This window comes from Pinus tabuliformis, chromosome 2_1 (assembly GCF_031772625.1).
Source record: "Pinus tabuliformis cultivar Carrire ecotype Pingquan chromosome 2_1, CPIR1, whole genome shotgun sequence".
NCBI lineage: Eukaryota > Viridiplantae > Streptophyta > Pinopsida > Pinales > Pinaceae > Pinus > Pinus tabuliformis.
In genome coordinates this window covers 986,347,934-986,368,506 of record NC_142299.1, presented here as the reverse complement: position 1 = coordinate 986,368,506, position 20,573 = coordinate 986,347,934, and positions in this window count along the sequence as shown.

Here is a 20,573-nt window from a genome sequence, read left to right as displayed (position 1 = left end):
GACAGAATATCTAACTAGATGGGTGGAAGAATAGCATGTTAAAGATTGTACAGGAGCTACGACATCAAAGTTCTTGTTTGAGTACGTCTTAACCAGATTTAGCTACCCGAAAGTGTGGATGGGTGACAAGGATACGCACTTTCTGAATGAAACGATCAGTGCGTTGACTGAAGAATTCTAGTTCTACCACCAGAAGAGTACACCGTATCACCCTCAGGTCAATGGAACTGTGGAAGCCTTTAATAAGGTTTTGGAGAACACATTGACGAAGATCTGCAACATGCAATGGAATGACTGGGATGTGCATGTACTTGTAGTACTATGGGCTTACAGGGCTACTTGTAAGAAGCTGATAGGGCAAACGTCGTTCATATTAGTATATGAGGTCGAAGCCATAATGCCGATGGAATACATTGTGCCTAGTCTGTGTATAACACCCCTGACAGATATGGCAGATCACGAGGCCTTGGAGGAATGACTCGCATATATGATGGAGCTCGAAGAAGATCAATTTTTGGTAGGATTCCATCAACAAGTTCATAAGGAACGCGAAAAAGCATAGCATGATCGCCACATCAAGATTTTCACATTCAAGGTAAATGATCTTGTCCTGTTATATGATAGTAAATTCATTAAATTTCCAGGTAAATTCTAGATGCATTGGTTAGGGCCATATATTGTCAAAGAAATTACAGATGGAGGCGCAGTGCAGCTCGCGAAGCTGAATGGGGAACCCTTCCTGGGAAGAGTGAATGGAAGCAGGTTGAAATTGTATACATGGGATCCTACGTAATGACTATATGGCAGCATGATAGTCTTAGTTCTCCGAGCAGTTGCAAGGGAGTGCAAGACTATAAACTACACTGCCCAACTTGAAGGACAATGCAGCAAGCGGGCTACGCGGAGAATGACAAAGATGCAATCCAGGAAGCTGAACCATGAGGGGAGGTGCCACATAGCGTAGCAGGAAAATGACCATTGGGGTTACTGTTCATGATTTGATGGCTAGAAGACGGTTAAGAGGAGCAGGATGGCAGTAATTAAGGCCAATTTTTTGAAGATCTACCACCAAAACAACATTTATTGTCAGAATTTGGGGGGAACGGTCAGATTTTAATTCAAAACCCCCTATAAATTACGCGTGCTTGTCCAACAGAGAACATTTTGCACCCTAAGAGTTGTTGGTAAATTTTGCTGTCTGTTTTCTATGAGCTGAGCGTTCTAGGAAGAATTCTTGTCACGAGGAAATGTTTCTCTCGTAGCCCGCGAATTGTTTATAGAAAGAATGACTGCCACCAACCCCATTGAAGCCCTGAGTTTCGAAGCAGTCGTGTCCGACGCACCAGTATTAGAAGTGCCGAGGTCGCCTAGACTAAAATAGATGGGGACAAAAGACAAGAATCCTGTAATGAAAGAGAAGCAAACCGCCATGAAGGAAACACCGAAGAAGCTAGTGTCGGTGCGCATGTCACCCAAAAGGCCTATCGAAACACAGTCCAAGCAAACGAAAGATAAGCAGCCAAAAAAAAGTAGTGAACATGGAGGAGGAAGAGTTACAGGGGATGGATGATATTGATGTTGAAGGGGTGGAACCCTTGATGAGGCTGCCGAAGTTTATCTCTCCGCGGAAGGGAAAAAAAAGGTCATGAAGGACCCGAATTTTGAGAATTTCACCATATCCATTCCCCTATTAGCTGAGCATGTCCCTTTTGAAGGTCCTCAGCTTGCAAGAATCCCATTATTAAAAATGGAGAATTGGGACCTCACAGACCACGCTAAGTTTCCACATTTGGTGACGGACAAATATATGCGAAATGTTTTTTAAGAATAAACAGGTGTTACAACATTAGAAACGATTGAATGGGTCTGCGGTGTTAAGCAATCAGGGTTGCTCAACTTGCTGTTGGTGCCACATTATCATTGCACCCCCATTAATACAATATGTGTGCACTAGCTCCTCACATTGGTACATGATGGGTGTTTATGGCTAGGAGAGCCTATCCCCATCACAGACATGCTAATTCACAGAATCACGCATTTTCCTTACAAAGGCGCGAACCCAGCCAAGGAGTTTGGAGGGAAGATTGGGGAAAAATATCTTGTTGAGAGGAGAAGAGGGATTATAGCCTCCTCAAGAAGTCATGAGGGTATTCCATTCTTTCCACAACAGAACAGGCAATTCAATTCGTTGCCCAAATTTTAGCGGGGAAGGTGATGAGAAAATACTGCACGGATGAAGTGCTGGCACCTGTAGTTTCCCTTGCTGCACAATGCATGAAAGGCATCCAACTTAATTGGGCAAGATACCTCTGTCAAGAGTTCCTAGAGAATTACTGAGAGGCCCAGGATGAAACCAAGCCATTTCACTACGCTTGGTTGTTGCTGTCAATTGTGCTCATTGTATGGAAATTGCTGGAGGATAGAAAATTTCCTCCACTCAAGGAAGGATTGCCAGAGGAAGCGTAATTTGCTTCCTTATGGTCTATAAAGAATGCCACGCGAATTGCAGAGACAAATATATTTTGGGTCCTTGTGGAAATGGAACTCCGTATGGCAATCAATCAACATCCAAGGTTGTCCCCAACCTTGTTCACACAACTGTCAGCCTACGCGGTGTTCAAGACTGACTTCCACAGAGTCTATATCTAAGCACGGAAGGATCCAGAGAAGAAATGGCACCAATTGCCCTATTTGGTGTCAAAAATAGATGTACAAGAGGTTGTAGTGAAATGGCCTACAAAGTGGTGCGCCTCGTCAGACTTAGATGTTGGACCAAGCATGGGCGCGGAAAGTTCTGCTACGCAGAAAAGAAAGGACGAAACTAAGTAAGTTGCAGGTACACTCGCAGAGCAGTGAAAGAAGGAAGCTGCAGGAAAGGCTCGCATTAAGCAGGAACGCACTGCTATGGAGTAGGCAGAAAAAGAACAACGTGAGTCCCAGAAAGGTGATAAGTCACCTATGCCAGAGATAAAGGAAGAAGAGCTTTTAGGACAAGGCGACAGAGGAGATGAGGGGCAGAGCACCCCATTTATTTTGAAAAGACGTGGCAAGGAGTAGTAGGGAGGAATGCAAAAGAAGCAGAAATATGATAGAACAAGGGTTTATCCCATGGTATTAATAGAAGACGATCTCGATGAGATCGGCGATAAAATTCGGGACACTCCCACAAAAGTGTTGCAGCAGTTCAAGGAGCAATACATGCAAACATTAGGGGGCGTTCAGAAGGATCTGTGAGATTTGCAGCTCCAAGCGACAAGAATCCAGGAAGATGTTGGGAAGATGAGCGGTGCACAAGCTAGTCTGGGAAGAGGAAAAAGTAGAGTCATGTAGATGGCCTCGCCGCAGGATGTGAGAGCCTTCCCTTTGCCTGAAGGGTCAGTTTGCATCGACACGGATGAACAACGCGAAATGCTTCACAAAGCCACAAAAACAAGACTAAATCTTGCTGAGCTATCACTTGAATCTCTGCATACATTACACAAGGAGTCATGGAGGAGCTTAGGACCAGAGAACAACGAGCACTCACTGAAATCAGTGAAATTAAAGTCAATAATCAGCAATTGTTCATTGAAAAGATGTAGGATATAAAGGAAAAGGAGGTGCTATAGGCGCAAAGTTTGCGTCTAGAGTCAACAGTAGCGGAGTCATGCAAGATAGTACTTGAACTCCACATCCGAGAGGATGCACAGCCAAAAGCCAAAATTAGAAAACTAGCCACTGGTGTGCGTGAGGCAAAAGCAGAAGTTGGATGAGTCACGTTCGAGTTCAACATGAAGATTGCAGAGTTGTAGTTAGAATTGAAGCCCACAACTTCACTTGAGGTCTAGGAACAACGTAGAGTCGAGATAAGGGAAGGCATGGCTACCTTAGAGGCCACAGTCACTAACTGTGCGACAATGTTCGAACAGGCTATGGAGCTCGTGACTAATCTGTGGGAGGATCCAAACCCGCAGACACTGAACATAGAGGTAAGGGAGCTGTAGGGACAATATGATGAAGTTAGGGTGACTGCAAGCTCCTTAGCACCAGTATAGCGCCTTCCCAAGTTACATGAAGGAAAACAACTGCTGACACAAGTGGATGAAGCACAAAAGAAGGAGGCCTTGCTAAAGGCCAGGTTGTAACCTTGGTTGGAGGAGTCTTATCAGATCATGACTTCCACTTAGGATAACCTTAAGGAACTACAACAGACACAAAAAATGATGAGGTTGACCTAGAAGGACCAGTCATTGAAAAATTGGTCGAGGAGGTTCAACATGTAGCAACGTAAAGTGCTGCCAAAGTTGAAGTGGTCCAAGTAGAGCTAGGAGGTCTTCGCATTAAGATCACAGCGCTAGTAGAGTGACTTGAGGGTGAGTCACGATCTTTGTATCGGGGGCCTGTTGGGATGGGGTCATGTGGGTTAGTTTGGGGTTAAGATAACCCAAATTTTGGTACAATTTTGTAAATAATGTAAAGTCTCCATGATTTGTGGATGTGGAGTGCGTAAATGAATAGGAGTCAAAAGGGTTTAGCCCCTTATTTTGGATAATTTTGGAGTCGATTTTGAGATTCACCCATGGTCCACAGACCATGGAATTTTATGGAAAATACTATAAATAGTTGTGTCTTAGAGAGTCTAAGGCAGTAATGGGCAACTAAGAAGTGGTAAGCAAGGAGAAGTGAGTAAGATAGGGGAAGAATGGCTCTGTAGCTGAGTGCGCAGAGGCCTAGGTAGAGTGTGCAACTGAGTGTGCGGACCCCTGTGTCTATGTGCACATAGGCCTAGGTAGAGTCTGCAGCTAAGTGTGCGGACCACTGTGGCTATGTGCGCAAGGTAGTTTTGAGTCTGTAACCCTGAATTGAATATCAATAAAGACAATTTTCCGAAGAATTTCTGAGTATTTATGTTTATCTTTGTTAATGTTATATGCTACTGATGAATGATTTGTTTATGAAATATTGATTGAATGTTACACGATTCTCTTTTATAAGTCTTAATAATGTATGCAATGCATGTTTAATTACTTTCGTGAAGACTCTGATGAATTCTTTGATGTTTACTAATAACTTAAGTATATATGCGTCAACGCTAATTTAGGACTGCTCTCTGATGCACGTAAGTAGAAAAATTAACTACTAAAGGTCCATAACGACTGATCGTAGACCTTCACAAAGGTCAGAAAGCTATTAATAGAGCTGCAGTGACGAGCCCTAAGAGTTTATCAATCTACACGAGGGCAGATCAAAGGTGCTGAAAGACATCACACTAGCCTCTGGATGCAGAAACTTGATTCTAGCATCCCCCCATATTGCTTTGGGTGAGACTATAGCCTACGCTATGCAAGTTATTTCCCAAAGGGCTAGTAGTGTAGGGTTTTGTTGGTTGGTGAAGCTAACTCCGAACATGGGTCAAGATGCCCTGAAGCCAACACTAGAGTACTGTGGCTGCCTACATAGGTACATTCAGGATGAGATGGGTTCCTGGATATCTCCTTGCTCGGAACAACATACAGATACGCTATCAAGATTGAGCAGAAGCTTAAATATAAAAAGTGATATTTTTGGATTTGCGAATCTGACGCAAGGTAAAGGCGCCCCCAAACCACAGAGAAGAGGGCAAAGTCAAGCCGGGGTGACCCAGGATAACCCGTTGAAGCTACAATAAAAGAGCAAAACCATGAAGACAAATAAGGATATGGGAAAGTGGTGTGAGTTCCATAACAGCTCCACTCATAACACAAGTGAGTGTCGGGCCAAGTGGTCATTGGTGGCCGAGCTAAAGGGTTTTGAGTTTGAAGCATGCTTCGACTCTGAGTCATAACCCAACAAGGGGAATGATAAAGGGAAATAGATCATTGATGCGGAGCCCAGTGCCACTATTGCCACCACTAAGATCCAAAATATTGAGCCTGGATATCCAAAAGAGGGGGAATGCATATTCCACTCACAGATGTGGGTGAAGGGTTCTCCGCTGCTGTCTAGTCAATTTAGTGTCCTAAATTGCTCTACATCAATTATCAATCCAGGTATCGTAAAGTGATGAAGTGTGGTGCACCATATGTGCTTAGTTAACCTTTCTCTTACTTCGTTGTTTTATAGTTTATGTTGTTTTTGGGGGTTTTGTTTCTTATGCTTAAGGAAATTAATCTAAGAAAGAAAAGCTATGCTTCTAGGTGAAAATCTCTAAATGTTAATGGTCAACTAAATCTAATGACTTTCAATGTTAAAATCTAATTTCTAAAGAAAGGAGAAAATGAAACAAATCAAAACTTTGAACAATTAGATTAATCTAAGCCGACAAAATGTCTATGAAATGAAAGCAAAAATGATAACAACTAAATGAAGTGTTTTATCACTTTGCTATACAATTTTGGGAGAACTACCTCCTTGTGATAGCATTCTGAGGGATTCAATACTTCATTGTTCTAAAACTAAAAATGAAATTGCAACAAAATTAAATGCAAAACATGTAAAGGAAAACTAATCTTCGAAAAGAAGTAAACATGAAAATGCAAGGAAAAAAACTCAGTCATTAGTAAAACATTTCACCACTTAGTCTTAGGTTCAACCATCAACAAAGGGCTTTTGGAAATATCTATTTAAATCATGAGTTACTAAATTGATAAGAAAATGGCATTAAGCTATCTAACTCTAAACTAATGAACAACAAGAAATCTCATTCATAAACACAACATTTCGCCATTTAGTTTGAGGATTAATCATCAACGAAAGGCTTTGGAAATATTTGTTTATATCATGAGTGACTACACTAAGAAGAAAAAGGCATTGAACAACAAGAAATCTCATTCATAAACTCAACATTTCACCATTTAGTTTGAAGATAAACCATCAACGAAAGGCTTTGGAAACATTCATTTATGTAATGAGTGACTATTCTATTGAAATTGAAATGGAAAGAAAATACAAAACATGTAAAGGAAAACTAATCTATTGTGTGCTCTAATGCTCCAATCACCAATTGGAAAATACTTTCTTGGACTATTTTTATAAGCATAGATTACACAGTTAGATAAATCTACAATCAATTGGTTGAACACACTTGCATGAATTAAACTTGCATGAATGGAAAATCTAAACTATTAAACTTGAAAACAATAAAATGACATATTTGAATGAAATCAAAGAAAAACCAGAAAATACAATCTACTCTACCTTACATTCTAATACGCTCCATGAAATCTACTTCACATCTCCTTCCATGTTGAGAACATCAAAGCTTTATTCAAATTCTTCAAAATTACAAAAGTTTACAAAGCTCTCCAAATATTTCCAAAAACTTTCCAAAACTAAAAAGCTTTCTAAGACTAAAAAGCTACTAAATGAAGGAAAGAGATCTCCTATTTAGACAAAAAGATGAGAAGTCATCTCATTAATGAGAGTCTATGAATCTCTCCCTATACCTCTAGAGCTATAATCAAAATAGGAAATAATAAGACACATGTCTTCTTAGAGTTTCAATACAAATAGGAAATGTGACACATATCCTCATGATCCCATGATCCTCTCCACTCAAATTCGAATTTGGCCTTAGGGTGCCACATAAAAGTCTTCTAGAAGCCTCCTTTTGACCTACACATGTCAACAATCTCAACCCACTTGTTAGGTATAAACATATGCACATTATTTTCTAAATTTTAACCACAAATTCACTTAAAAAGGCTAAGAATTAATAAAGTTTGGAAAAACATAAATGTGACCCAATGATAATGAAAGTGAGATGAATGTAGTGACATGGTAGTGAAATGAAGGTGAAATGGAGGTGATATAATGGACATAATAGTGAAAGTGTAATGGAAATGTATGACAATTTCAAGACCCAACAACTGCAGTTCATTATCGACATCGAGAGCCAAAAGAACCTGATTTCAGTAGATGTCATGAAACGGTTGGGCCTTCCGACTAAAACACATTCGCAGCCATGTACCATTGAGTGGCTTCACCAAGGAAGATATATCCACGTCAGCCAGCAGTGCCGCCTTCTCTACGACATCAATCCCTTCACGGATTAGGTACTGTGTGATGTTTCTCCTCTTGAAGTTTGTGATGTATTATTATGACATCCATACTTATGGAAGTGACATGTTGAATATGAGTCTAGACCTTGTTCCGTTATTATTTATTTGGGTACTAAGTTATACAGGATACTGGAGGTAGCCCCACCTACCGCCATCTCTTTAATATTTGCTAAGAAATGCAGTAAGGTCATCTCCCAAACTCAGAAATTTGTTTTATTCTGATTCGCTCTCAAAGTAAGGGGAAGGTCATAGCCACATCCATGGCCCTTAGGAAGGGTTCCTACAAGCAGCATAAGTAGGTGGATACGGTCATGGAAGAATACAGGGACATCTTCTCCTCACCCACATGGGAACCCTTGCATTGTTAGGTCAAGCATTTAATCGATCTGACTCTCGAAGCACCTCTACCCAACTGGTCAATATATAATCACTCCATTATGGAAAATGAAGAGATCAAGTGGAAAATCTAGGTGTTGCTACAAAAGGGGCACATCCAACGAAGTTCCTCGCCTTGTGGGAGCCCAATTGTACTTGTATAGAAGAAGGATGGGACCTGGAGGCTCTGCACTGATTATTGGGCACTAAACAAAATCACTGTCAGGAACATGTATCCAATCCCACGGATTGATGACCTGCTCGACTAACTCAAGGGAGCCAAGTATTTCATCAAGATCAATCTAAAGTCTGGTTATCACTAGGTTCCAATAGAACCCACAGATGTATCGAAGACCGCCTTTAAATCTAAGGAAGGTCTTTTTGAATGGTTGGTTATGCCCTTTGGGTTGACAAATACCCCTTCTACTTTTATGAGGTTAATGGATGACATATTATGGCCCTTCACAAACTCATTTGTGGTGGTTTATCTGGACAACATCCTCATCTTCATCAAGAGTTTGGAAGAACACTTGCAACACATTTGACAAGCCCTTCAAACCCTTCAGCAGCACAAACTTTGTGCCAACTTGGAGAAATGCACCTTTGGCATGAGCCAGGTCCAATACTTGTGCCACATCATAGATGAGTGTGGCATGCATGTGGACCCAGCCAAGATCCAAGTCATTCAGGATTGGCCAGCCCCGACCACTCTAACGTAGCTTCGCATCTTTTTGGGCCTTGAAAATTTTAATCGAAGGTTTGTGTTGGGATTCTCCCATATCACTTGGCCTTTGAGTAATTTTTACACATTATTTTGTCACACCTCCCAGGCTTCCCTGTGACATACCTTGAAGTGCTCGAAACATGATCATTATATAGTATACTCATCCATGTATACAACTTAGATTCCTCCTTTAACTTTGCTTGGAAAATATCTAGAGCTTTCCTTGAAGAAATAGCTCTTGAAACCCTAAAATGAGGGTCATTGCCCTTATGAAGCTCAAAACCACGATGATCGTCTATTGCACCATGTTAAGCCAGTGATGGCATCACTTTGTTCTCTCTCATACTCGTGATGGTCTCAAAAAAGAAGTTTTCTGAAAGAGGATGAGAAGCTTCATGATCTAGAAGCTTCCAGAGCAGCGAGCTGGAGGTGGTTTCGCATAGATGAGGTCGAATCCTCCTAATTTGACCTCTTGGTCTCATACCTATGAGCGACCTCCTTGAGATGTGGGACTAATATTATCTTTAGAGAAGTCCTAACTCCCTCTCCAAGCCTATAAATTCCTCCTCTCCCATTCCCAAATGGTTGGTCTATGTCCATTTGCACCCGTATGCTGAGCTTGTGCCTAGAGGCTAATCATTATACTTGGAGAAGGAGTGTTTGGAGAGGTTCTTGGCTTGGACTTGGATTACCACTCAAGGAGAGACTTTAAACATCAAGGCTATGGTTTTAAGCTTCCCTTTATTCTTTAAATAATTATAACTGCTGGTTCATCTTCCCAAAATATATATGTTTATGTATGTATTTGCTTGGCATTCCTTGATTAGATAAGTAGGTTATTATTAGATTTGCTATTGGTTTTGGCATAATTTGTTGCCTCTTGGTTACTTGTGTAGGTACATAAGCGTTGAAAGAAGCAGGAACGAGTCCGTGACACAAGCGATTCGAGGATCGCAACAAAGGAAATTGGAATAACATCAGAGCAAGGTAGACCATCTCTCTTGTTCTACTGATTGTCACTTCAGTTGCTAGACCCACTCATTGGACTAGAGGGATCGTCTCTATCCACAAAGAGGATTAACCTTATCAACAAAATGGCGACTCTGTTGGGGAAAGGGTGTTAAGACTTCTCCAAGGTTGATGGCGACAAACCAAAGATGACGACTCCATAGACTAACCTTCAATTTTCGAGAGTCACAAAAGAGATGAAAGATGACTTCGGGGGGGGGGGGGGGGGTTCCTTTTCTTTTGTTTTAGGAGTCCAAAAAAGAGATAAAATAAAACTCCTAGAATCGGTCAATAATGATCATTGCTCACATTGAAGGCACCTGTAAATGCACAAGAAACACACCCATCACTGATATCGAGAGAAAATATTAAAATATTATAACAAAAATATTGACAAAATGACTTTCAAAACCTATAAATTGGTAAAAGTAATTTTATTTTTTACCATTTTACCAAACTGAGCTCTGAAAGTGCTTTTTGTGCCCTAATTCTCTTGATTTTCTAGTGGCTACTGTAGGAGATCTAGGGTACAGTTTCACGATCCATTTGTGATAGGTAAGAGCCTCATCTTTTCTTTTGCATTTCATTCCCTTTCTATGTAATTTAAATGATAAATTTTATGCTAGAAAGGAGGATTTTAAAATTTTAGGTCGTCAGCGACCATCGTAGGTATGGTCATCAGACCTGTGATGGTTGCACTCGAGCCTAAAGGCTTGCACAATGCCATCGCAATGTTTATAAAAACAGGTGCGGTGGCGCCGAGAGTGATTTTTTTACATTAAAAACTCTCTTTTAAGCAAAAAATTTTGATTTTGATTCATATAAAAATAATTAATAAGTGTTTAAATGTTGTTTTGCAGGAGAATATGGTCTTGGAGGTTCCCTCGGATATTGTTTTATACCTTTTTGGGTTCGAGGGACAAATTACGAAAAGGGACATGATGGATTTTTCTTTTCCGTTTCTTTTTCAAACTCTCTAAACATGAAAAAGATACTGAGTTATTCTTACTTCGAACTCATTAAAACTTTACGATGAAAGACTCGTACCCATGATGAGACCGAGCTTCTCCTTCCTAGGGCTCGTAAAACCTACTAGGATGGATCCATTCGAAGAATGAACTTACATAACAATCATATGTTATCCCCTTCAAGCTTGTGATAAAAATAATTGAGGTACTCGCTAGAAATAGCAAGGAAAACTGAAGATGAGACATCATTTGTATAGGCAGCATGTCTCTCTTGAACATGACACTCTTTTGCTCTCATGTCAGGTTTGGGATATCCTCTCTCAGTCAGTTGTCTTGGTGGGTTTGGGTGATCCATTTTGCCTCTCATTTGACTATTCCACACTATCATCATGACCTTTAGTCCTATGTCGAGTCAGATGCTGCCACACTATGGAGTCGTTTCGCCAATATTTTCAAGAGAAGTCCAATATGTAGTTATTTACGTATACATTGTTTGAGTCATTGCTACAGTCTTGAAGATTATTCCACTTTATTCCTTGTTTTGTGTCAATGATGGGGGATTCATCATTCCCCTCCTTCGATGGGTCACTTCATGTTGACTTCATCTCATTATCCAAGAAGATGACTTAGGAACTCCCTTCATTACTTAGACCCCAATGGCCAGTTCTTCGCATCCGACGACAAGTCTTCATTATTGGCTTTCGATCGCGTGATTCCACGAGTGTTTGACCTCAAATTAATTATCATATTCATGGATTGTACTATTGTACCTTGAGGGCCATTTTCATCATTGGTGGTTTCTCTCATACCTGTTAACGGTCCACATCATTGGCTCGTAATCAGGTGGTTTTCTAGCATGTTCGACTTCAACACTTTTATTTGCATGTTAGAATTCGTACATTGATTGGGTCGGGATGGAGTGCAAGATCATGAGTCTTGTCTGTTATGACTCAGGCTGCATGGAGTTATATGTCATTCATGATTATACACATGTTTCTACTATACGGATGTCTCTGACAATACCATGAGACTTTATTTTTATAATGATCCTTATTATCTGGATGGTTGCACCCATACCATGGATCTTTTATTTAGTCTTCATCATCCGGATGGCTGCATCCATGCCGTCGATTCATGTCTTGATCTCAGATATGTATATATATATGTGTCCTTGATTTTCAGGTCTCCTGACAGTGCGTGTCCTCATCCTTGCCAAAAGCTTTTAAAGCCTCTCAGCCATCACTCCTCATTCTGACATCATGCTTTAGGGGGAATCTGTCACATAGTATTTTGTCACGCGTCTTGCACTTCCCTATGAGATACCCTAAAGTTCTCGAAACATGATCATTATACAGTATACTCATCCATGTATACAACTCAGATCCCTCCTTTAACTTTGCTTGGAAAATATCTGGAGCTTTCCCTGAAGAAATAACTCTTGAAACCCTAAAATGAGGGTCATCACCCTTATGAAGCTCAAAACCGTAATGATCACCTAGTGCACTGTGTTAAGCTAGTGATGGCATCGCTCTGTTCTCTCTCATACCCACAATGGTCTCAAAAATGAAGTTTTCCCAAAGACGATGAGAAGCTTCATGATCTAGAAGCTTCCAAAGTGACGAGCTGGAGGTGGTTTCACATAGATGATGTCTAATCCTCCTAATTTGACCTCTTGGTATCATCCCTATGAGCTACCTCCTTGATATGCGGGCCTAACACTATGTTTGGAGAATTCCTAACTCTCTCTCCTAGCCTATAAATTCCTCCTCTCCCATTCCCAAATGGTTGGTCTATGTCCATTTGCACCCGTACGCTGAGCTTGTGCCTAGAGGCTAATCATTAGACTTGGAGAAGGAGTGTTTGGAGAGTTTCTTGGCTTAGACTTGGATTACCACTCAAGGAGAGCCTTGCAAATTCAAGGCTATGGTTGTAAGCTTCCCTTTATTCATTAAATAATAATACAACTGCTTGTTCATCTTCCCAAAATATATATATTTATGTCTGTATTTTCTTGGCATTCCTTGATCAGCTAAGTAGGTTATTATTAGATTTTCTATTGGTTTTGGAATGCTTTATTCCCTCTTGGTTACTTGTGCAGGTACATAAGTGTTGAAAGAAGTAGGAACGAGTCTGTGACATAAGCGATTTGAGGATCTAAACAAAGGAAATTGGAATAACATCAGAGCAAGGTAGGCTATCTCTCTTGTTCTACTTTTCAATCATAATCTAGGAAGATGTCTAATTGATTGTCACTTCAATTGCTAGACCCACTCATTGGGTTAGAGGGATTATCTTTGTCCACAAAGAGGATTAATCTTGTCAACAAAATGGCGACTTTGTTGGGGATTGAACCCAGAATCTCTGGTTTCATAGATTAATCAACAAAATGGCGACTCCACCCATCACTTCTCCATTTTGTTGACAAGGTTAATCCTCTCTATGGACAAAGACGATCCCTCTAGCCCAATGAGTGTGTCTAGCGACTGAAGAGAGGATTAACCTTGTCAACAAAATGGAAACTCCACTGGGGACCCTATGACCCTTTCCTTCATTTTCTTCACCTTGTCTTTTGACAAATTTGATCAACCATTGATTTTTTAACTTCATTGCTTGTCTGTAGTCAATGTCATTTACTGGTAGATGCCTGAAGGTTGTTAAATTGTGTTGTTTTTGAAGATTTTGGATTTCTTTTTTTTTCCTTGACCATCACGGGTTTGACCCTGACAGTTGCGATGATATCGTGGTTTTCCTAGTTATAGTAGCAATGATCACTACTTTACTCCTGACAGGTGCGATGATTGTAGAGAATAAAGAAATTTAGGGTTTTGTCTCTTATTTTCAGTTCTACTTGCCTTCTGCCTATGGTTTAACAGTGTGTTCTTCATTGACTTTGTTATTGTCTGATTGCAATTGTCTTTTAGCTTGGCTTGAGTGTGCTTAAAGTTTGATTACCTTTTTAGGGTTCTAGGTCTTCTAGGTCAACCTTCATCCACTCATTGGTCTTCCCATCAGAGATTGATTGCCTATGTTAAAGAGTCTTTGTGTCTTTAGACATATCTCGCAGGTCACTTTTTGGTTCTTGTGCTTTAAGTTGTTTTCGTTAGTGGATGTTGTGAAAATTACTTAAGCTTCATTTGCCAAACGATATATTACAAATCGATTGTCTCATTGGAATCAAAAGAAAGTGTTTGCTTTGAAGTTTTTTGTGTTTCAAAACATGAAAATGCAATTCTTTTCATAATTTTTGAGGCATTTTGAGTTGCATTCAAATCATCATTGTGAAAGAGATTTTCATATTTGTTGGCTTTCTTGTATTCTCTTTTGTTTTTTGCACTATATTACATTAGTTGCATTTTGAAAAGAGAAAAAATCATCATTATATCTTAAGGAAATTTTGCTTTAAGATTTGTTTTAGCATTGTATTTGCTTATCATATGAAAGATTAGATTTCATATTTTGCATTTAGAATTCAAAGATTGTCATAGATGCATTTTTGCATTTGGTTTGATGCGTGATTTGAGTGATCTTCTTCCCTACATAGATAACTTTCATTGAATTGAAAGATTTTATTTCATCATCTAGTTTGTATTTCAGGAGCAGGTAACATTGTTAAAGCCTTGAAATTGAAACATAATTACAGGATCAACTTTAAAATCTATCAAATAGCCTAAGAAGCATTTGAAACATTAACGATCATATCTAGTGGTCTAGCGTAGAGGCGTGTTTTGGTGTCATAAAAACTTAGCAGCTGTCGTTAGCTTCAGTGTTAGACAATGCTGGCACAGACTTGTGCTCCCCGTATCGTTGCGTATATAAAAGGATACCCCCATAGGTTGCAATCCTTTATTCGTAGGAAGCTGAGTCTACCGCCCTGTAAACATGATACACCGAACACAAAATTCAGGGAGATTACTTGCACATACGTCAATTCCTTGGTAAATTTATTTGTTTAGGTGTATATTGTAATTCACAGTTACTTGGTACTCCTTTTACCTAGATTCACCCGAGTAGTCATTTGATATTTCCGACTCTTTAAATTTGAAAAGATCATCGAGCAACTTGTCCTTTCAAGCTTGAAAAACTATTGAAAGCAACTAGAATCACCTTTTCGGCCTTTTATTGACTCTTAAAAGATGAAAAGGCATTTTTTTGTTTCTAAAATCTAACTGCCCACGATAAACATGTCATCCCAAGTAGTTGCTTCTTAGACCAAATTGAGTAATTTCCTATTAATTTCAAGATTGTTAAAGCCCTAAACAATTTTTTCTCCTTTCCTTTTTTACTATTGAGGGGAAGCCATCGTGGCTAAACTATTGAGTCCATATCATAGTTCCCCTTCATTGTCTCATACTGAAGGGTCCTCCCAAGGAGTTCATCCGGAACTTCCTCAGTCGCTTGAGGATCAAGGTCTTGAACTTGGAATTGTTCTGAGTATCCAACCTTTGTCTTCTCGTCTGCCTCCATTAGATTCTTGGTCACCTCAAGAATCTAATATAGATTCCCATGATAATCCTATTCAGACCCCCGAGAGTCCACAAACCCCTGAAGATCCTTTGTTCGATTCTGTTGTGATATCTCCTCAGCATTCATACAGTCCATATGATCGGCCTAGTATTCCTTTGGAGTTATCTCCTCGTACATCTCAGGTTCCTCATCGTCAATTATTCCCATCCATGAAGTCAGAAGGCGAGATCCTAGTCTCCTCTCTCGGTCATTTAGAAGTTTCCACTACCCATACTCCTCAGATAGATGACGGATAGGTATATGAGTTCCCTCCAGAAGGCTTTCCTTTCATAGGAAGAGTCCTGTCTCTCTCCTATCCTGAAACTAGTGGACCCATGTTGCCACATGGTTATACCACTTTAGCTCAGTTAGTCTCGGGTATTCCTAGTGCCTTGTCATTGTATCAGAACCCCATTTTGTCTTCTAATTCTATGCCTACATAAGGTTTGTTCATTCAGAAACCGACCACTCGAACTACTGTAAAAAGTGCAGTCACTTCAGTTCCATTTCAACCTACCATTCCATCACAACCTATTTCGTCGTTTCAACCGACCCTTCCAGTTCAATTGACTGTTTCAGGTCAAGTCTCGGTAAGTTCTTCTACCCCTCCATCGAGTGGACACTCTGTGCCACCTCCCGGGGGGAAATATCTGAATTTTCCTCTTGTGTCAGGCGAAACCAATGTGAGTGGATTACAAACTCACATGGTTGGAATGAATCAACATTTTTATGGTGCTATTCCTAGCCCCGGTGGTCCATCTGGGTCAGGTATGTCCAATATCAACAACCTTATATGGCTCAGGTCCCATTCCAACAGGCTTATGTCCCATATGGTTCATAAGCCTTGGTTAATCTGCCTTACATTCCTCAAGTTGGACCATATGTTTAGCCTGGTCAATTGCTATTCCTGGTGGATATGGCCAGATCCAATTTGGGAACTATCGATACCCTCAGGGTATAATCCAAGGAATTGTCCAGCTACCCTTGCAGCAACAAGGATATCCTTCGCAACAGCGAGGGAAACCTTCGCAGCAACAAGGGCAATATTTGCAGCAATAAGGGCAAGCATTGCAGCAGCAAGGGAAACTACTACAACAGCAAGGGCAACCTTTGCCTTAGTTGCAACAACCTTTGCAACCACAAACTCAGTTTGTTCAGCAGTCCTCTCAACCTTTGTCCTCGCAAGGCCAACCTTCGCAGTAGCAAGGTCAACCTTTATAGCAGTAGAGTTAGCCTTTGCAAGGCCAACCTTTGCAGCAACAAGGTCAAACTGGGCAACAACAAACTTTATATGCGTATCAACAAGGTCAAACTTTTCAAGGTCAAGGCCAACCCCTGCAGTAGTAGGGTCAAATCCTTATTTTCAGGGTTAGCAGGTTCAACAGCCTTATAAACTGTATGCAGTGTACAATGCTTATCAACGGCCTATGGCAGGGCAATATCAAGCCTACCTTGGACTGAATCCACCTTACGGTCAAGGGAACCCTCAGTGGGGACAAAACCAAGTTCCATATGGGAAAAATTCTCCACTATGGGGGAAAAATCCTTACCAACAAGGATGGACTCCATAATTTGGGTCTCCTCAAAGGCCCTATATGCCGTTTAACACATGATTGTATTTCTTGGCTACGTTGGAGTTGCTCGATGTCTCAAGGCTCACGAATGATCCTATTCTTCATTCATTATTGGCCTCCAGTTCTGACGAAAATTCCAAGCGATTGCCCCAAATTCAAGGGAAAAGCGAAGGAGGATCCACAAGCCCATGTGATGACATATCACCTCTGGTGCTCCTCTAATTCGTATGTCGATGATTCTATCCATCTTCGACTCTTTCAAAGAACTCTTATAGGTGTTTCCGCTAAGTGGTACATCGAATTTCCTTGAGGTACGTACGATGATTTCAACTCTCTCGCTATGGCTTTCCTCACTCATTTCTAATTGCAGGTTTGGTATGAAACTGGCACTCATTTTCTTACATCCCTTAAGAAAGACACCGCGACTCACATTTTCGATCATATCCATGAATGGAGACGTCAACATTGCCTCATCAAGTTTGAGATTGTTGATGATTTGTTGACAGAATGGTTCACAAAATGATTTGTCAGCAAAATTGCTAAGGAAATAGCTATGGGTGGATGTGTTACTGAAGAGCGAGCTATTTTCCATTCCTAGTATTTATACTTGGTCTATTTTCAATCTAGCACATTGTATGAGATTTTACCTGATGCTCCGAGACCATCATCGTATCTGACAGCATCAAAGTCCCGGGATACACCACCTGTTGACGGTGTGATTGGTTTTGTGTCTTAGACTTTCGTGAAATCTTCTTCGAAGCATAAATCTGTCTCGAACACTAGTTCCAATAATCCCTCCAAGAATTCATCCATTCCTTGTAAAACCTCTGAGGTACATGTTGTCTAGTCTACCACAATAGATAAAACCTCTAAAGGTAAAAAGAAGGGCAAAGGTAAGGCCAAAGTTGATGCCCCAAAACAAGACCCTCCTAAATTTTCTGTTGATGATGCTTCTTGAAGGAAGCCGAAATATCCTTGTCTCATCTGTGAGGAGGATCATTACACTAAAGATTGTCCCCAACGATTTGAAGTTAGTCACTCGCTAAAAGGGACTCTATCTATCTTAAAAGGAACCTTTCCATCACAACAGACCCAGTTTGTAGACCAACCTTAGTCTTTTGCTTCCTCAGGTTCCCAAGTGTTCATGATGCAAGGTTCATCACCTATCTCGATCGCTGCTTGAACTAAGGACTATCAAGCTATGTCTAAGCAGATGATGGAGAAAGAATCCACTGATACTCCTTCTTCTTCTACTCCATCCAGTTCTGGTCCACTCCATATCGAGCACCCGAACAGTGAATCTGTCATCCAACCACCTCCCAAAGGTGTTCTTCGGAAGTCATCTTTCAATCCAAATGCTAGAGCTGCGCAACATTACAACATTGTTGAGGATTTAGATTAGGCACCTTCGGTGATGTCTGCCTTGGAGGTTCTCCAAACTTTTCCAATGCAGAAGAAGTCACTATTATCTACTATAGGTGTTATTGATCCTTCTGATTCAAGTCTGATTACTTTCAATCTAGAGAATCATGTACCTCGTCTTCCTCATCAGATTTTATTTTTGATACATGTCCTTATCAAAGGAAAGACAATTCATCGAATGACCGTTGATGAAGGTGCCTCGCCCTGCATCATGTTAGTTTCATGTTGGAAAGCCATTGGCTCTCCTTCTCTTAACCAATCTCTAAACACTCTGGAAGCCTTTGACGACAGAGGTTCACAACCATATGGTATTCTCATGAACTTTCCGATTACATTAGAAGGGAAGATTGTTGAATTAGAAGTAGAAGTTGTAGATGCCAATCTCAACTTCAACCTTCTTCTCAGGCGAAACTGGACTCACGCCATGTTTTTTGTGGTGTCCTCTTTGTTCTGCGTACTTCGTTTTCCTCATGAAGGAAAAATTGTTACGGTTGATCAACTATCCTTCTTTTCTTCTGGTTGATTGAATGACAATGTTCCTTACGTGGGAAATACCGAGATTCCTTACGAGAGTGTGGGGGTAGGTCTCTTTAAAGACTATGCCTTAATGGGTACTTTTACTCTCCCACCTCCAAATGTTTATTCGATCAATGTGATTTTGGACTCCGTGGATCCTTGGATTATCCCTACTTCAAATAAAATTGACTCATTTGGTGATGCTATGCCTTTAAGTCCATTGGAGATAAATTATCAAGAAATTGTCTTAACTTCAATGGCCGCTTTGGAAAGTCATACTATCTTCAGTATGAACCTCGAGACTTATGTACCATCTCCTTGGCTCGGTTCTTGGGATTCTTTGGATCCCTTGAATGAGACATTCCCCACTGACGAGAGTATCATGGAGATCATGTCTTTGGATGAAATTCCATGGAACAGTCTGCATCATCATTCTTATTTTCTTCCTCGCCTTGGTGAGGTGCCTTCCTGTCTTGAAGTATCTATTTCTCGTTATCCTATACCTCCACTTAAGGCACCTGTCCTGGTGCATGAAGTCTTATCGGAGGGTAATATGGGGAACATCACTGCTAAGATGCCTATTGACATTTTAGTTAAATCGGGAATTGTTGATAACATCCATATTGGGGTTTCCTATTCTCCAGATGAGATTAGGATTTATACTCAACTTTTTAAAGAATTCCAAGATATTTTCACTTGGTCATATGAGGAGATGCCTGGTATTGATCCAACCATAGTGGTGCATGATATTCCAACTTATCCTGGTGCTAAGCTTGTTTGACAATGACTTCACCCTATGCACCCTTGAAAGGCTACTACTATTAAATCAGAAGCAGAGAAGCTTTGTAAAGCGGGTTTCATTTATCTTATTCCATTGATAGATTGGGTATCCAATATCGTCCATGTTGCCAAAAAGTAGGAAACGATACGTGTTTGTGTTGATTACCATGATATCAATCGTGAGTATCCTAAAGACAATTATCCTACTCCCTTTATCGACCAAATCATTGAGGAATGTGTAGGGAGTGAGATTTTTCGGTCATGGACGATTTTTCTGGCTATAACGAGATTAACATTTCACCTTTCACCCATCGATCAACATAAAATGGCCTTTACTGTCCTTGGGGTGCTTTCGCATACAAAAAGCTTCCTTTTGGTTTGAAGAATACTGGCGCTACTTTCCAACAAATAATGTCTTATGCATTTAATGACATTCAATACATTGTTCAACCATACCTCGACGACTTACCAGCTCATTCGACTAAATGTCGTGACCATTCAGACCACTTAAGAGCCATCTTTTTACTATGTCGGCATTACAATATCCATCTCAATCCACACAAGTGCATGTTTTGCATCGAGTTTAGCAGGCTCTTAGGTTTTGTAGTGTCTCGTGCAGGTATCAGGATTGATCCTTTGAAAGTTGAGGCCATAGTCAATTTACCCTCCCTACATCACTGCTGCA